This window comes from Notolepis coatsorum, assembly GCF_963971535.1.
Source record: "Notolepis coatsorum genome assembly, chromosome: 13".
In the NCBI taxonomy this organism is placed as follows: Eukaryota; Metazoa; Chordata; class Actinopteri; order Aulopiformes; family Paralepididae; genus Notolepis; species Notolepis coatsorum.
The window spans coordinates 21903354-21917845 of NC_140177.1; the positions used below are offsets into that span (position 1 = coordinate 21903354).

The 14492-nt window shown below is 42.3% G+C and overlaps 1 pseudogene across 1 annotated transcript in view; it reads right to left on the reverse strand.

Annotated features, from left to right (window-relative positions):
• Positions 1-4764: 4764 nt before the first annotated feature.
• Positions 4765-14492, reverse strand: part of LOC311238682 (RNA-binding Raly-like protein) — an 81806-nt pseudogene continuing 72078 nt past the window's right edge. The window contains exon 8 of the transcript XR_014621098.1: positions 4765-5655. The product of XR_014621098.1 is annotated as an RNA-binding Raly-like protein (transcript). The remainder of the gene's footprint in view (positions 5656-14492) is intronic.

The window sequence follows — 14492 nt, forward strand, 5'->3', positions numbered from 1 at the left end:
ACACTAATTTTGTCAGACAGTCTGGAGAGGTTGATTTATGACGTGATGTCATTTGCGGTCCGCCGACGGACCGCACGGGCGGAAGAGGTTAATCGATTGTTATCCTTAGTGTTACAATCTGCCTGGCCCTGCTCTCCCCCTCCTGTCTATCCAGAGACTCATGCTCAGTCCTATACCCCCACCTACTGGACTACTGCCTCTGCAGTATATTCGTGCCTTGTCAGTCTGTCTTTAGTTCTTAGTGTACTCCTTGTCTTGTTGTCCATCCCTGCGTGTCTGTTATCTGCTGTTTTCCTTTGTCTGGTCTAGTGTTGTGTCTCCAGTGTGTGTGTGTGTGTATATTGTGGATGCTGTCTAGTCTTGTCTCATTGTGTCACTGTAGTCTGTGTTCCTCCCAGGTGTCTCTCGTCCAATCAGTGTGTGTATTTATGTGTGCTCCCCCCTGTCTTCCTTGTGGGTTCATTATTCTGTTTCCTGTATTCTGTCGTCCTGCTTGTTACGTCGCTGTTCATAGTGTTTCATCATCCTGGTTCTATTTGGTATCCTGTCGTTCGCGGAATTGTCCTGTTGTACCCAGTTAAATAGTAAGTGTTCTAGTGTCAGTGTTTTGTTGCTACCTTCTTTGTTTTCGTGTTCCAGTTAGATTTTGGTTAGGTTCTTGTTTGTAGTTAGTTTTGTACCCCGCTCGCTGCCAGCCTTGCTGTGCCTTTTTGTTCGTGCTTTTTGGAGTGTATTGCCTGTTTCAAGTAAAGTACTTTGAACCACACCCCGCCGACTCCTGCCTGCTCTCTACTCGTCTCTGTCCTGCATTTGGGCCCTACTCTCCCCCACACCGTAACACTTGCTTGTCTAATTGTTATAATTATATGCTGTGTGGTTTTATATGCCTTTTTTTCTTAACTCTGTATGTACACTCGACGTGACTGTAAATGAGGGAAACCACAGTTGCCTTTCGAGTTTAAAGGGGACATGCATTGCTATTCCTAGCACTATTTGGGCAACTTTACACAATTCCTGTGAGTCTATTGAACACATCTGTAAGCTTTTATTTAAAAATAATTCTGTTTTATATTTCTAATCAAGTACTCAAAAGCCACATTTTTCTCACTTTGGATTTCAGGTGTTGGCCTGGCTCCGCCCATAAGCACTTTGAGTGACAGTCATCCACACAGTCTGCGACTGGCACAGAGAGAGATAGAGAGAGACTGAGGGGGATACTAATTAATTTCGCAGCGGGGGGAGGGGGGGCATAATCCCACGGGACAATGCATTGGTAACTTGTTTCAAATGACAATATATACCCCTGTGATTATTATTGTACGGATTGGAATACGGGCGTGCACGTGGGACCATGTGCAAAGATATTACAGTGATATGGTGCTCGACTGCGAGAGAGATAGAGAGAGAGAGAGAGGGAGAGAGAGAGAAGGACACACAGAGGCACGGAGCACTGTAAACCAGTGGCGGCCGGCCGATAGTGGGCGCTAGAGCGCCGCCCTCCCTGGTTTAAAGAAGAAGAAGAAAGAATTATTTGCGAGGAGGAAGCAGCCTATTCATCCCCCAGGCGGGCCGGCGCCTAGCCCCCTCCACTCCGTTTTCATGGGCGCTCATTTCTGCTCCGCCGTAATTGCGCATCTCACAGGGCAAAATGCAAATACGTATAAAGAAATACGTACGTACAACATAGCGCTGTCAAATACGATACCAGAGGGCGCTTGCTCGAGTGCCCGATGTATTGGCTGAGAGTGGCACGTGACATCGTGTCCCCAGACGTTGGGCTCTGGCTCTGCAGATATTATGCTATTCGAGGGGCTACTAGGAAATAGTAGCTGTCGGAAATTGATAATAATCACAAGATACTGTACATTCAGACAGTGTTCTAACTAAATAGATTTATATGGACACTTTTATGGAAAGTTCAAGCCTGGAGGCTATAGCCTATACTCTGTCTTAGCTGGTTCGACAACAAACAACAACACGCTATAATGGCTAGCTGGATGCAGTCTGGATAGTGGACATATACATCAACAATCTGGGACAGTGGATATACACTTTATCAAGCCCTCCTGGACCGCGTTTTTCAATTAAACAAAGTGAGTTGTGGTCTCTCTCTCGCTCTCTCTCTCTCTCTCTCGCTCTCTCTCACTCTCTCTCTCTCGCTCTCTCTCGCTCTCTCAACACAGCGATGCTGTGTTGTTGAACTATAACTAATTAATTTCGCCGCGGGTGATGCATAATGGATGAATGAATGAATGGTAACTTGTTTAAAATGACAAGATATACATATGTGTTCATTATTGGATTGATCAGAGAGAGAGAGTGGAGTTTCTTTTGGATTTAAAAGAAGTGGATTATGGCTTGTTCAATATCTCGCCCAGTCTATGTTTGCCTGAATGAATGAATGAAAACTTTATTTAACAGATTGCAGAATGGGTACAATACAGTACGGCTCAATACATACAATTGTTAAGGGGATGCAGACCAGAGAAAGACGTTTGTCTTGTTTACATCAGGGTCCCCCATTTTCAATTCATATCGATAGTTTAATAGCTAGCCTTGGCTCGGTTAACAATATGCAAAATATGTGTACAGCCCTGTACTCATACTGAAGTTATTCTTGGTATATACTACACATACTACTAGGTCTGATTGTGTAACGAATCGATTCCACGTCGCGCTGTGTGTGAGTGAGAGAGAGAGAAAGAGAGAGAAGGAGAGATAGAGGGGGATACTAATTAATTCCGCCCCCCCCCCCCCCGAGGAGGAATTCACCAGCCGCCACTGCTGTAAACGCTGTGTGTGTGAGAGAAGACGGGTCCCCCTCTCTATCTCTCCCTCTCTATCTCCCTCGCAGAGTCACAGTCGAGCACTTTCTCATTTGAGGAAGTGTCGGGTTACACTATTTGCCTCGCTCTGTTTGAGGAAGTGAATATTTTCCACTCGCTCTGCTGTCGCTGTCAACCATAGAGGGGGCGTTAGTTATGCAAATCAGTGCTATATTAATGTCAGCAAAACCGTCAAATCAGAACAGCTTGAGTGAGGGAAGATCTCGTGAACTCGAGACTAGACTGATGAGTCAATATGGTAATTAAAGACACAGACCCATTGATACTAACCCCTATTACTATAAAACCATGCTAAACACAGAAAAAAGCCATTTATAATGCATGTACCCTTTAAATAAAGGTTTGAAAATAGCCCAACATGAACGAATAATCGAATGCATTTACTGGTCGCATTTTTCCATGGGGGTATTCTGACTCTTTCTACTGTATTTGCATGTTTGGAAACATGTTTGAAGGTGAAGGAACACATACTGTGTATATATATACTGTACACCCAACGACTTGGAATGTTGAGATGATGCAATTTTTCATATTGTAATTGTAGTATAACCGCTTCACTGAAATTAGTTTTTAAGCCTCCCGTGAAATCTAATTGGAAAAAAAAGGACAGAGTATAAAATGATAGGAACAGCCGCTCTTTCCGTGAAAGAGACAGGGATCGTGAATCCAGGCAAAAGGTACGAGCACTTATTGATTTTAATCCATTTAGCGGGATGGAAACAGTTTTTAAGCCTATTTGGAGAGGAACACCATCCAATTTCAAGGTGCACTTCACTGAAAAACAACGGCCATTTATCTTGTACATAATCTACTCACACATATCCCAAGGCTCCAAACTGTTTTGACAGTTATTCAGAGTTAATGAGTTTGATTTTCTCCTTCCGTGATGTCATCAGAGGACACTGAATCCTTGTGTTGTGATAATTACAGCTCAGTATAACGAGATATGGATTACAATAGGGATTGCTATTTCATTGTGTCCTCTGATTACATCACAGGAGGAGATATCCAAATTCATTAACTTTACTAAACGAATGTGTGTAAAACAGTTTAGAGCCTTGGGATATGTGTCATATAATATGTGCTAAATAAATTGGTGTTGTTTTTTGGTGAAGTGCCCCTTTTATTCCAGTACAATCAATATTTGTCAGAACGCCTGAAATCAGAGAGCAAAGACTTAAAGGTGCTATAGATAACATGTCTATGTAATAATTTAAAAATAATAATAATACATCCACCAAGCTTTTAGGTGCAGAATAAAAGTATTGCCCCCCCCCAAAATATAATTAAAAAAAAAGTGGTGGGTTCAAAATTAATGTTGTTGTTTACATGTTGCGTACATATGTCCCCTCCCTACTTCCCATTTCCTCCACATGGAATGCACCCGATTGGATAAATGACTGGTGCTCTAGTGCGACATCTAGTGGCTGAATGTTATCGGGAGCACCTTTAAACTTGTCATTGTGTCAAAAGTGTGGAGCTTTCATGGAAAGAGCGGGTGTCCCTAATGTGTTGTACACTCAGTGGATATTTCCAGAGAAAGTGTGCATGTTTATTATTTATTCAACTTTATTTAACCAGGAGGTCCCTTTTCTGAGACCTGGCCAAGACAGTTTGAACAAATAAATAAATAAAATAGATAAATAAATAAAAACAACAGTTTCCATCACTGTTGTTTCTGAAAACCGATGATCACGATATACAAGATATTCAGTGCCATATTTCATCAATCCATTTGCATTGGATTCATTTATTTCAAAAACAGTCTTGTGTTTTCATTCATAGCTGTACAACAGTTGCAACGGATACAAATGATACATAATAATACTCACATCTTCAACAACATGCTGGTCATAAAAATAGTTTTCTTCTACACATCGACAACCATGAACCGGATTTAAAATTAATCGATCTTTGTCACGTATAACAGAAAATATGATACATACACACCATAGACTGTAAAAACTGCCCATGAATTAGTTAAGTTATATACATTCCAGTCAAATGTATTGAGCAAAGCAAAATACCTTTTCCCCCTTCTTTTTCTTTTCTTTTTACAGGATAAAATAATAATTAAGTGTCAAAGAACCGTTACTCTTATATCATCATATACATTCATATTTTGTCATCTGCCAAACATGAGCTCTCCTTGGATTTACCACACATCTCAATATACAGCGACAGTACAAACTGAGGAGGTCTTCATGTGTCGTCTGACGGCTCATGGGACGGGTTTCTGTTTATGCACAATATAGACCATGGATAGATGAATTACACGTGAGAGATCCCCCCTGTCTTGTTTTTAAGAAAGGTAAACTAATAGAAGGGGATATGATGGACATCTGGAGATTATAAACAGCCAGCATCTGAATGAAACACAACGTTGGTTGACCTATCTCCAATCCCGCCCTCTTTTCCCTCAATCCTCCAATCACAACTGTTTTGTCTCTAAAACAAACATACAAAAAAGGGTGACGCTTTTATCCAAAGCGACTTACAAGTTCTGTACAACAAGTCAGCAGGAAGGGTACAACTCTGGCAGCTAAGGAGCAGTGGCATTGTTCGTGAAATAGTGTTAAACTTGAGTGTTACTGTTTTGTCCCGGTTGTGATTGGACGATCAAGAAGGGAGGGTGAGGTTTGAGATGGGTTAATTACTGGTGTCCTTGACGAGGGAGGAAAAAAAAGGGGATTTCTGCCGAGATGTTTTTCTCTTGTTGCCTTCGTCTGAAGTCAGATGGTCCTCTGTGTCTCATTGAGTCGAGCTGCTGGTTATCTGTCCAACATCACCTAGGCTGCCTCTTCCCCACCTGAGAGGGAGGAAATTGAATTAGAGAATTGAGAATTGAATTTACCCAAGGGGATCAATAAAGGAATATCTTATCTTATCTTAAAAACACACGCTGAGTTTGGTTCAGATTAGTTTGGAGATATTGAGCTTCATACGTGGTCTGGGTGAATACTATTTTCTGATAGTAGATTACTTAGTAGCAAAGTGCATAACAGTAAAAGACAGACAATGGTTAGTCTTTTGTTTTTCAGATGTTGATTGAAGGCTCTGCATTACAGTTCGGCTAAAGTTCAATTCTAAATTAATCCGCTACCCAACCTGTAACCGTGGCAACATGAAAGAGCACAGCTGTCAAAGCACGCTAGTTACCAACTGCGGCGAGCAGAAGCTGACTTATCGACTTGAACTAACGACGGGAAGAAAAACACTGCAAAACTTTCACCAAAATGTTGTGAATGTTTTTATTTTATATTGTTGCCAAATTACTTCAACTTCAAATTACTTTATTTTCCTTTTGGAACTTCATTTGTGCAGTGGGCTTCATCGCCACCCCTCAGCCGTGCTACGATAAGCTTTCGCCAGCGGGGAGAGGGGCGCCGTGAGCGGCATCGCTGCGCTCATCAACGACCCTCCGTGCTCCGGCTTTCAACAGCGGGGAGAGTATTATGGGGCTTATGCCGCGAAGCAGTAACACAACAGTGAACACATAGTTAAGTACGACTGACAGATGCATTGCAACTATGTGTGTTACTGCTTCGCGGCATAAGCCCCATAATACTCTCCCCGCTGTTGAAAGCCGGAGCACGGGGGAGCTCCAGTAGCTCACCACGTACCGCGAGTGCTATTTCAGCGCCGTGGACAACCGTGCTCGTCACGGATCTGGGGCTGAGCGCATTCGAATCCCGGACGGCAGCCGTGCCTTTCCCAGAGTGTCTTCCCCCCCATCTGAACCCTTTCAGCCTGCTTCTGTCGGTCGAACTTGACCAAGTATAAATGCGATAAACGTATAAAAGAGCCAGGGAGATGGCCAAAGTTTAAAAAAAAAAAAAAAAAAGCCGGAGCACGGAGGGCCGTTGATGAGCGCAGCGATGCTGCTTGCGGCGCCCCTCTCCCCGCTGGCGAGGCGCCCCTCTCCCCGCTGGTGAAAGCCTTATCGCAGCACGGCTGAGGGCCGCGGCGCGGCTCATGCGCGCGCTCTGCCAATCAGAGCGCAAAACGGCAACGCGGAAACCGAACAGCGTTGTAGAAGGCATAGACACGTACAGGCGCACCAACCGACCTGTAGGAGTCGCTGTCCACAACGTCCGATCCCCACCCACCGGCTTTCTTACCCCCTAATACTGCCAATTGTATTAGTATGAACGACCAGCCAAGCCGGAAGCAACGCCGAGAGCTGGGCTCGAACCCAGCATCTCCTGCGTTAGTGGCGAGCACCTTGCCCACTGCGCCACTTAGCCGCCCTCGATTCTAACATTTTCGATGCAGTTGAATCGTCACATTAGAATCGATGTATTTAGATTAATCGATGCATCGTTACACCCCAAGTAGCCACAGACCTCTCAGTCATAATTATTCTGCCCAAAATTAGGGAGGAACAGCTTCATCTGTGGTTCACACAGGCTCTTTACCTCAAACAAGATCTTTATTAAACCAGCTTCATCTGTGGTTCACACAGGCTCTTTACCTCAAACAAGATCTTTATTAAACCAGCTTCATCTGTGGTTCACACAGGCTCTTTACCTCAAACAAGATCTTTATTAAACCAGCTTCATCTGTGGTTCACACAGGCTCTTTACCTCAAACAAGATCTTTATTAAACCAGCTTCATCTGTGGTTCACACAGGCTCTTTACCTCAAACAAGATCTTTATTAAACCAGCTTCATCTGTGGTTCACACAGGCTCTTTACCTCAAACAAGATCTTTATTAAACTACTGTAGGCGTTTGAGGTTTCTAGTCCATCTGCAAGATGAGCTTAAACTACAGGATACATTAACTCTAAATTAATTCAACGGCTGTCAAAGTTAACGCGTCATTAACCGGTTAACGCACAATTCTGTTTTCTTAACGCACGATTATGTAACGTTTTACTAGACTTCACTCAGGTGTATTATTGGTACTCTCATTGATACTATGTTTGTTTTTGACTCAAAGTGTGTGTGTGTGTGTGTGTGTGTGTGTGTGTGTGTGTGTGTGTGTGTGTGTGTGTGTGTGTGTGTGTGTGTGTGTGTGTGTGTGTGTGTGTGTGTGTGTGCGTGTGTGTGTGTGTGTGTGTGTGTGTGTGTGTGTGTGTGTGTGTGTGTGTGTGTGTGAGAGAGAGAGAGGGGGGGGGGGTGAGTCCTCAGGGTGAATGTAACAAGTTCCTAACATTTTCTTTCCCCTATTATTTCATGCACACTTTATTTATTGTTTTAAGTTATTTTGTGCAAGCAAATTTGCAATGCATGAGGGTCATCCATTTTGTGTTAAATGGCTGCATAAAGCAAGCATTTGTTGACTCTCATGTTGATAAGAGTATTAAAACTTGAAAAAGATCCGTACTTTAAGGTAGATTTAGAAAAGAAAAAGAAATTGCAATTCATTTGCGATTAATCGTGAGTTAACTACTGTATGCACAATCATGCGATTAATCAGATTAAATATTTTAATCGATTGACAGCACTATGAAGACCATGGAATCTGAGACCATAGGAAACTGTAAATGTTTTAATTGAAAGAGCCTTTTTTCTTTCCTTGAAACTGTGTGTCTAAAAACCATGAGCTCACTTGTCTGCATGTTTTAATGTTTGTTTTTGTCTGAAACTAATGTTTCTTTGCTGTCCTTCTTGACCAGGTCACTCTTGTAAAAGAGATTTGAATCTCAATGATGTTTTTATCTGGTAAAATAAAGGTTTAATAATAATAATAATGCATTTGGTAAATTCTTCTCGCAAAACAAGGTTTGCGGTACAGGCCGGGAGGGGTTTGCGTAACATCAGGGCCCTGTTTCTTGTACGTGGTTCAACTAAGTCGATCAAGATGTCATTATCCAGCTTCAGTTAACCCGATGTTTGAAGCCGGGATTTTCCTGTTCCACGAAGGTGGATTCAGTCTCGTTAACTCAAGCCAGACTTGCGACTCAGGCTAAATGCGCGCGGCCGCTTTAGGTGAAAAGCCAGCACGTATCGATGGCAGAGATCCTGATTCTCTAACGGCATTGATTGATTAATTGATTTAAGACTTTATTGACAGATTGCAATACGGCTCAATCGCCTCGCCGACAAGTTAAATGCGTTATCTATAGGCTAATTTTAAGTCCCTCATTACCTCAATCAATCAGATTATATTTCTTTAAACTTGCCTGCTGGATTGAATAATCAAATGAGATCTTGCTAGCGAAAATAATTAGTTAACTGTTATACAGAATTACGATACGGCTCTCTTACCCATTGATTGATGTATAGTCAATCTTTAACTTATCTCCAATGTGGTCTAACGGGTTGTTCTTTTGACTTTCACACAGACGACCGGGGTTCGAGACCCTAGTCGTCTCCTTCTTTTTGCAATATAGGAATAATTCAATTTGGTGCACGTTGAGAGCTATATAAAGAATGACATCCTCAATGCATGTAGATTTATAATATTTTAACTTAAAACCAGGCTACTTTGGCGTATAATCATTAATATTATATTCAAAAAAATCATATTGGAAACACCGGGTTTTGAACCCCGGTCGCTGGGTTGGCAGGCTTGAGCACTACCGCTGCACCACTGTGCCAGATGGGATAAATTCATTGTTTATACATTAATGAACGAGAGACCCGTGTTTAGAATATCCTTTGTTTTGAATGAAGTTTATCTCTTTATCCTCATTCATTAATGTGACGTCAACGGCTCATTCAATTTCTCAAATCCGTCAAACAGCGCATCTCATCAGACATCTTAATCCCAGTTACAATTAAAATAACCATAATGTGTACATCGCACGAGCGAGCGCCACCGTCGCCACGGTATATATAACGTGCATTATTTAGGACAAAGTGAATTTAGTATCAGCATTTTGGGTCTATTTTACATTTCAAAAGCCCCCTCTGGAAGAATGGAGCACAAAAACGTAATTCAGAATGGTATAATGCAGATCGTAGACTGTGGGAATAGTTTCAGGAAACGAGCTGTCACTTTCTTTGCGGGGGCGTGGCTCTGCGTGATCCGGCTAACTTGAACTTGAACTCTGCTTTAGACCAGGCTCAAACTTTTGGATCTGTTGTCATGGTGATTTGGAAAATCCACGTACATGGAACCGGAAAGTCCGGCTAACTCAGTTATCCAGTTAAAGTTATCCGGCTAACTCAGTTATCCAGGTACAAGAAACAGGGCCCAGCTCTCTAAAACCACTGTGAGCTCATCACCTGCAGAACCTGAGATATCTTGTTGTGTTTATCCCTTTCAGACAGAACGGCTCATCAGAACCTGAGATATCTTGTTGTGTTTATCCCTTTCAGACAGAACGTCTCATCAGAACCTGAGATATCTTGTTGTGTTCATCCCTTTCAGACATAACGGCTCATCAGTGTCATCATCTTTCATCATCCATCATCTTCAAAGCGACCAAAATAAAAAATAAAGATTCCATTATCAGGCACTCGAGGACAGCGGGGGCGGAAAGAAGATATCAGACGGGAACAAATTCAATCTCAACGTTGTTTGTTCTTCCAGATGAAAAATGGAGGGAGGCTTTAATGTCGTTTGATGGGGAAAGTGTAGGACGAGATTGAGTCCCGTCCGCCGGGACGGACGCTCCGACATTCATCAGGGAGGGCGGCAGAGAAGCTGCCGTTCCTTTTTGCGTTCTGAAGACGGCGAGAATGACAGGCCATTTGGAAGAACAGAGTGGAAGATTAAACCGGAGGACGATGATGTTTCCTGAACGCTCTCTCTCTCTCTCTCTCGCTCCACTTGGGGAGAGGAGATCAGCCTCGGAGGAACTTTTCACGTTGACAGAACTCCTAGTCCTTCAGGACACCGCAGGGGATGCTGCAGTGTGTTTACAGCGTCACCGTGTGACAAGAGTAGCCTGCTGTGTAAAGGCTTTGTTTTTTACATTACATTTATTTACAATTACATTTACATTTTCATTTACATCACATTTACATGAACATTTACATTTACATTACATTTACTTTACATTTACATTACATTTACCTTTATTTTACATTAACGTCACAGTGACCAATCGCAGCCACTCTTATTGTCTGGGACCAAATACGGCCACGCCCCATTCCCTGTAAAAAGTGGGAATCTCTAGAATGGGTTTCGGGCGACGCTGTATACGGAAGTGACGATGGACAACACTTTCTGTTGTCAGTAGATGGCAGCATTGGTTTAAAATTAAAAGGTGAAAATGTTGAAAACTACATGAATACATTTCCCAAGATCCTTAGCACATGTCACAGGTCACTGGGATGTGTCTATTCTTCGCCGTGATCTGAACAGCGGTAAACTATTACTGCGACCTCGGTATAGCGACCGCGAATGGTAAACTAATTATCTTAACAACAGTGCGCTGGTAGCGTTACATATGTTGTCTAAAGGGGGACATATGGTACAATTTAAGATTTTAATGATAATCGGCATATAAAGGACAACATAAAGCATCGTTAATTTGTAAGAAACCTCAATGAAAATGGTAATATTAGCTATTGTTATGAAAATGTGCTAGAATCCTATAAAAATGTGGACGCATTTGGTCTACGTTCCGTACATTTACATTTACCTTTACTTTACATTTACATTACATTTACGTTTACATCAACATTAACTCAATCAGCGCCGGAGCGATATGCGTGATGTGTGGTTAAAAGGCCAGCGCTCTAAAGTATAGGAATATGTGGCGGTGTTTGCAGGGCTATAACTATATTCTATATGGATACAATACTATGGCCCATTTGACATCGAGTATCTAGCGGTCAATATGTGAAAAAGAAAAAATTCTTTCATCCATACATTCCCGTTTTATACCGTGGTGAATCTAAAAGAAAGTAAGTTTTAGAGCGGTCTAGGGTAATTCCTGGGAGGCTGGTAATAGCCTGCAGCGTGTATTATACTAAATGCATTGGCGTTTCGTCCCTACACACGCTACAATAAAAAAATCAAATGCATATGATAGGTATTATGTTCCATCATGAATGCATGAAAGGGTGTGGGGGGGGGGGGGTCGTTTTTTGATGCTTTGATCGTCACCAGCGGAATACGTTGTGGACTAACGTTACACACATACGCTCGGATCGCAATGAAGACATTCTTGGATCAACGCAAGATTGATATCATATAGCCCTTACTTTGACTAGGATGTACCCCAAAGAGAATATTCCAATTATCTGATCGCCATTCCAAGTATTGATGTCCATCGTGTTGCCAACATAATCCACCACACAACATGCACCGGGAGTATTTGATTCTTCTCAATCTGAGCGTTATAACAGCTCGTCTTGCCCGGAGAAAAATAGCCGACCCGGACCCATATAATCGACGCACAGCCCAAGACACAAGGTTTCAAAGGGTGCTCGATACCGCCGCCTGGTAGGATAATAATAATAATAATTTATATAGCGCTTCTCAATGACCCGAAGTCGCTGACAGTAGTCGGGAGCAAAGTAAAAACAAAGAACAAAAACAAAGAAACAAAAACAAAGAAACAACAAAGAAACAAAAACAAAAGGAACATGAGACCATGAGGGGAACAGGGAAGACAGCATGGGATAGCACAAAAAGACAGAGCGGCAGGAGACAGACATCAATCAGGTTGGAGGAGGGGGGGGGTTATGGGTGGGGGGGGTTGAAGGCAAGGGAGAACCTGGGCCCTGTTTCTTGTACCGGGATAACTGAGTTAGCCGGATAACTTTAGCTGGATAACTGGGTTAGCCTGACTTTCCGATTTCATGTACGTGGATTTTCCAGATCACCATGCCAACAGATCCAAAAGTTTGAGCCTGCTCGAAAGCAGAGTTCAAGTTCAAGTTAGCCCGATCACGCAGAGCCACGCCCCCGCAAAGAAGTGACAGCCCGTTTCCTGAAACTATTCCCACAGTCTACGATCTGCATTATACCATTCTGAATTACGTTTTTGTGCTCCATTCTTCCAGAGGGGGCTTTTGAAATGTAAAATAGACCCAAAATGCTGATATTAAATTCACTTTGTCCTAAATAATGCACGTTATATATACCGTGGCGACGGTGGCGCTCGCTCGTGCGATGTACACATGATGTGGTTATTTTAATTGTAACTGGGATTAAGATGTCTGATGAGATGCGCTGTTTGACGGATTTGAGAAATTGAATGAGCCGTTGACGTCACATTAATGAATGAGGATAAAGAGATAAACTTCATTCAAAACAAAGGATATTCTAAACACGGGTCTCTCGTTCATTAATGTATAAACAAAGAAATTTATCCCATCTGGCCCAGTGGCCCAGCGGTAGTGCTCAAGCTTGCCAATCCAGCGACCCGGGTTCCAATCCCGGTGTTTCCAATATGATTTTTTTGAATATAATATTAATGATTATACGCCAAAGTAGCCTGGTTTTAAGTTAAAATATTATAAATCTACATGCATTGAGGATGTCATTCTTTATATAGCTCTCAACGTGCACCAAATTGAATTATTCCTATATTGCAAAAAGAAGGAAAAGACTAGGCCGGGTCTTGAACCCCGGTCGTCCGTGTGAAAGTCAAAAGAAGAACCCGTTACACCACAGAGAAGATAAGTAAAAGATTGACTATACATCAATCAATGGGTAAGAGAGCCGTATCGTAATTCTGTATAACAGTTAACTAATAATTTTCGCTAGCAAGATCTCATTTGGTTATTCAATCCAGCAGGCAAGTTTAAAGAAATATAATCTGATTGATTGAGGTAATGAGGGACTTAGAATTAGCCTATAGATAACGCATTTAACTTGTCGGCGAGGCGATTGAGCCGTATTGCAATCTGTCAATAAAGTCTTAAATCAATTAATCAATCAATGCCGTTGAGAATCAGGGTCTCTGCCATCGATACGTGCTGGCTTTTCACCTAAAACGGCCGCGCGCATTTAGCCTGACTCGCAAGTCTGGCTTGAGTTAACGAGACTGAATCCACCTTTGTGAAACAGGAAAATCCTGGCTTCGAACATCGGGTTAACTGAAGCTGGATAATGGACATCTTGATCGACTTAGTTGAACCACGTACATGAAACAGGGCCCAGGTGGGTTTTGAATCGAGCTTTGAAGGTGGAGAGTGTAGGGGAGTCTCTGATGGACTGAGGGAGGGAGTTCCAGAGTCGGGGTGTAGTGCGAGAGAAGGCCCGAGAAGGTGCGAGGATGCGGCCGGTATTGCACTTTTGCGATCTCAGACTCATTCCCTATGATAACATCAGGCTCCCTGGATGGATAATGAATGGAAATATCGAATAAAAGATAACGATAAAATAACGATGAAAACCCGACTTTTCTCGGGTTTGGCGCTCAAGCGTCGGCGAGTTAACCCGACTTTACTCGGGTATGGCGTCCATTGAGTTAACATTAACATTTAGCTGATAATAATATAATAATAATAATAATAATAAACTTTATTTGTATAGCACCTTTCATACAAGAATTGCAGCTCAAAGTGCGTCACAGCCATAATGAAAAGACTGAGCAAAATGTGCAAAATATACAAAGTCAAGGCAAGACATAGAACACCAAATCACAGTTCTTATTTTTGTTTATTTTTCTCATATTTTTATATACAGATCAAGTTTTATTGCCTATATTTATGTCTTTCTACTATTACCCTGCCCATACCTGTACATCCCCTCCCCCATGCTGCTATAACGGCCGGATTTCCTCAAGGGGATC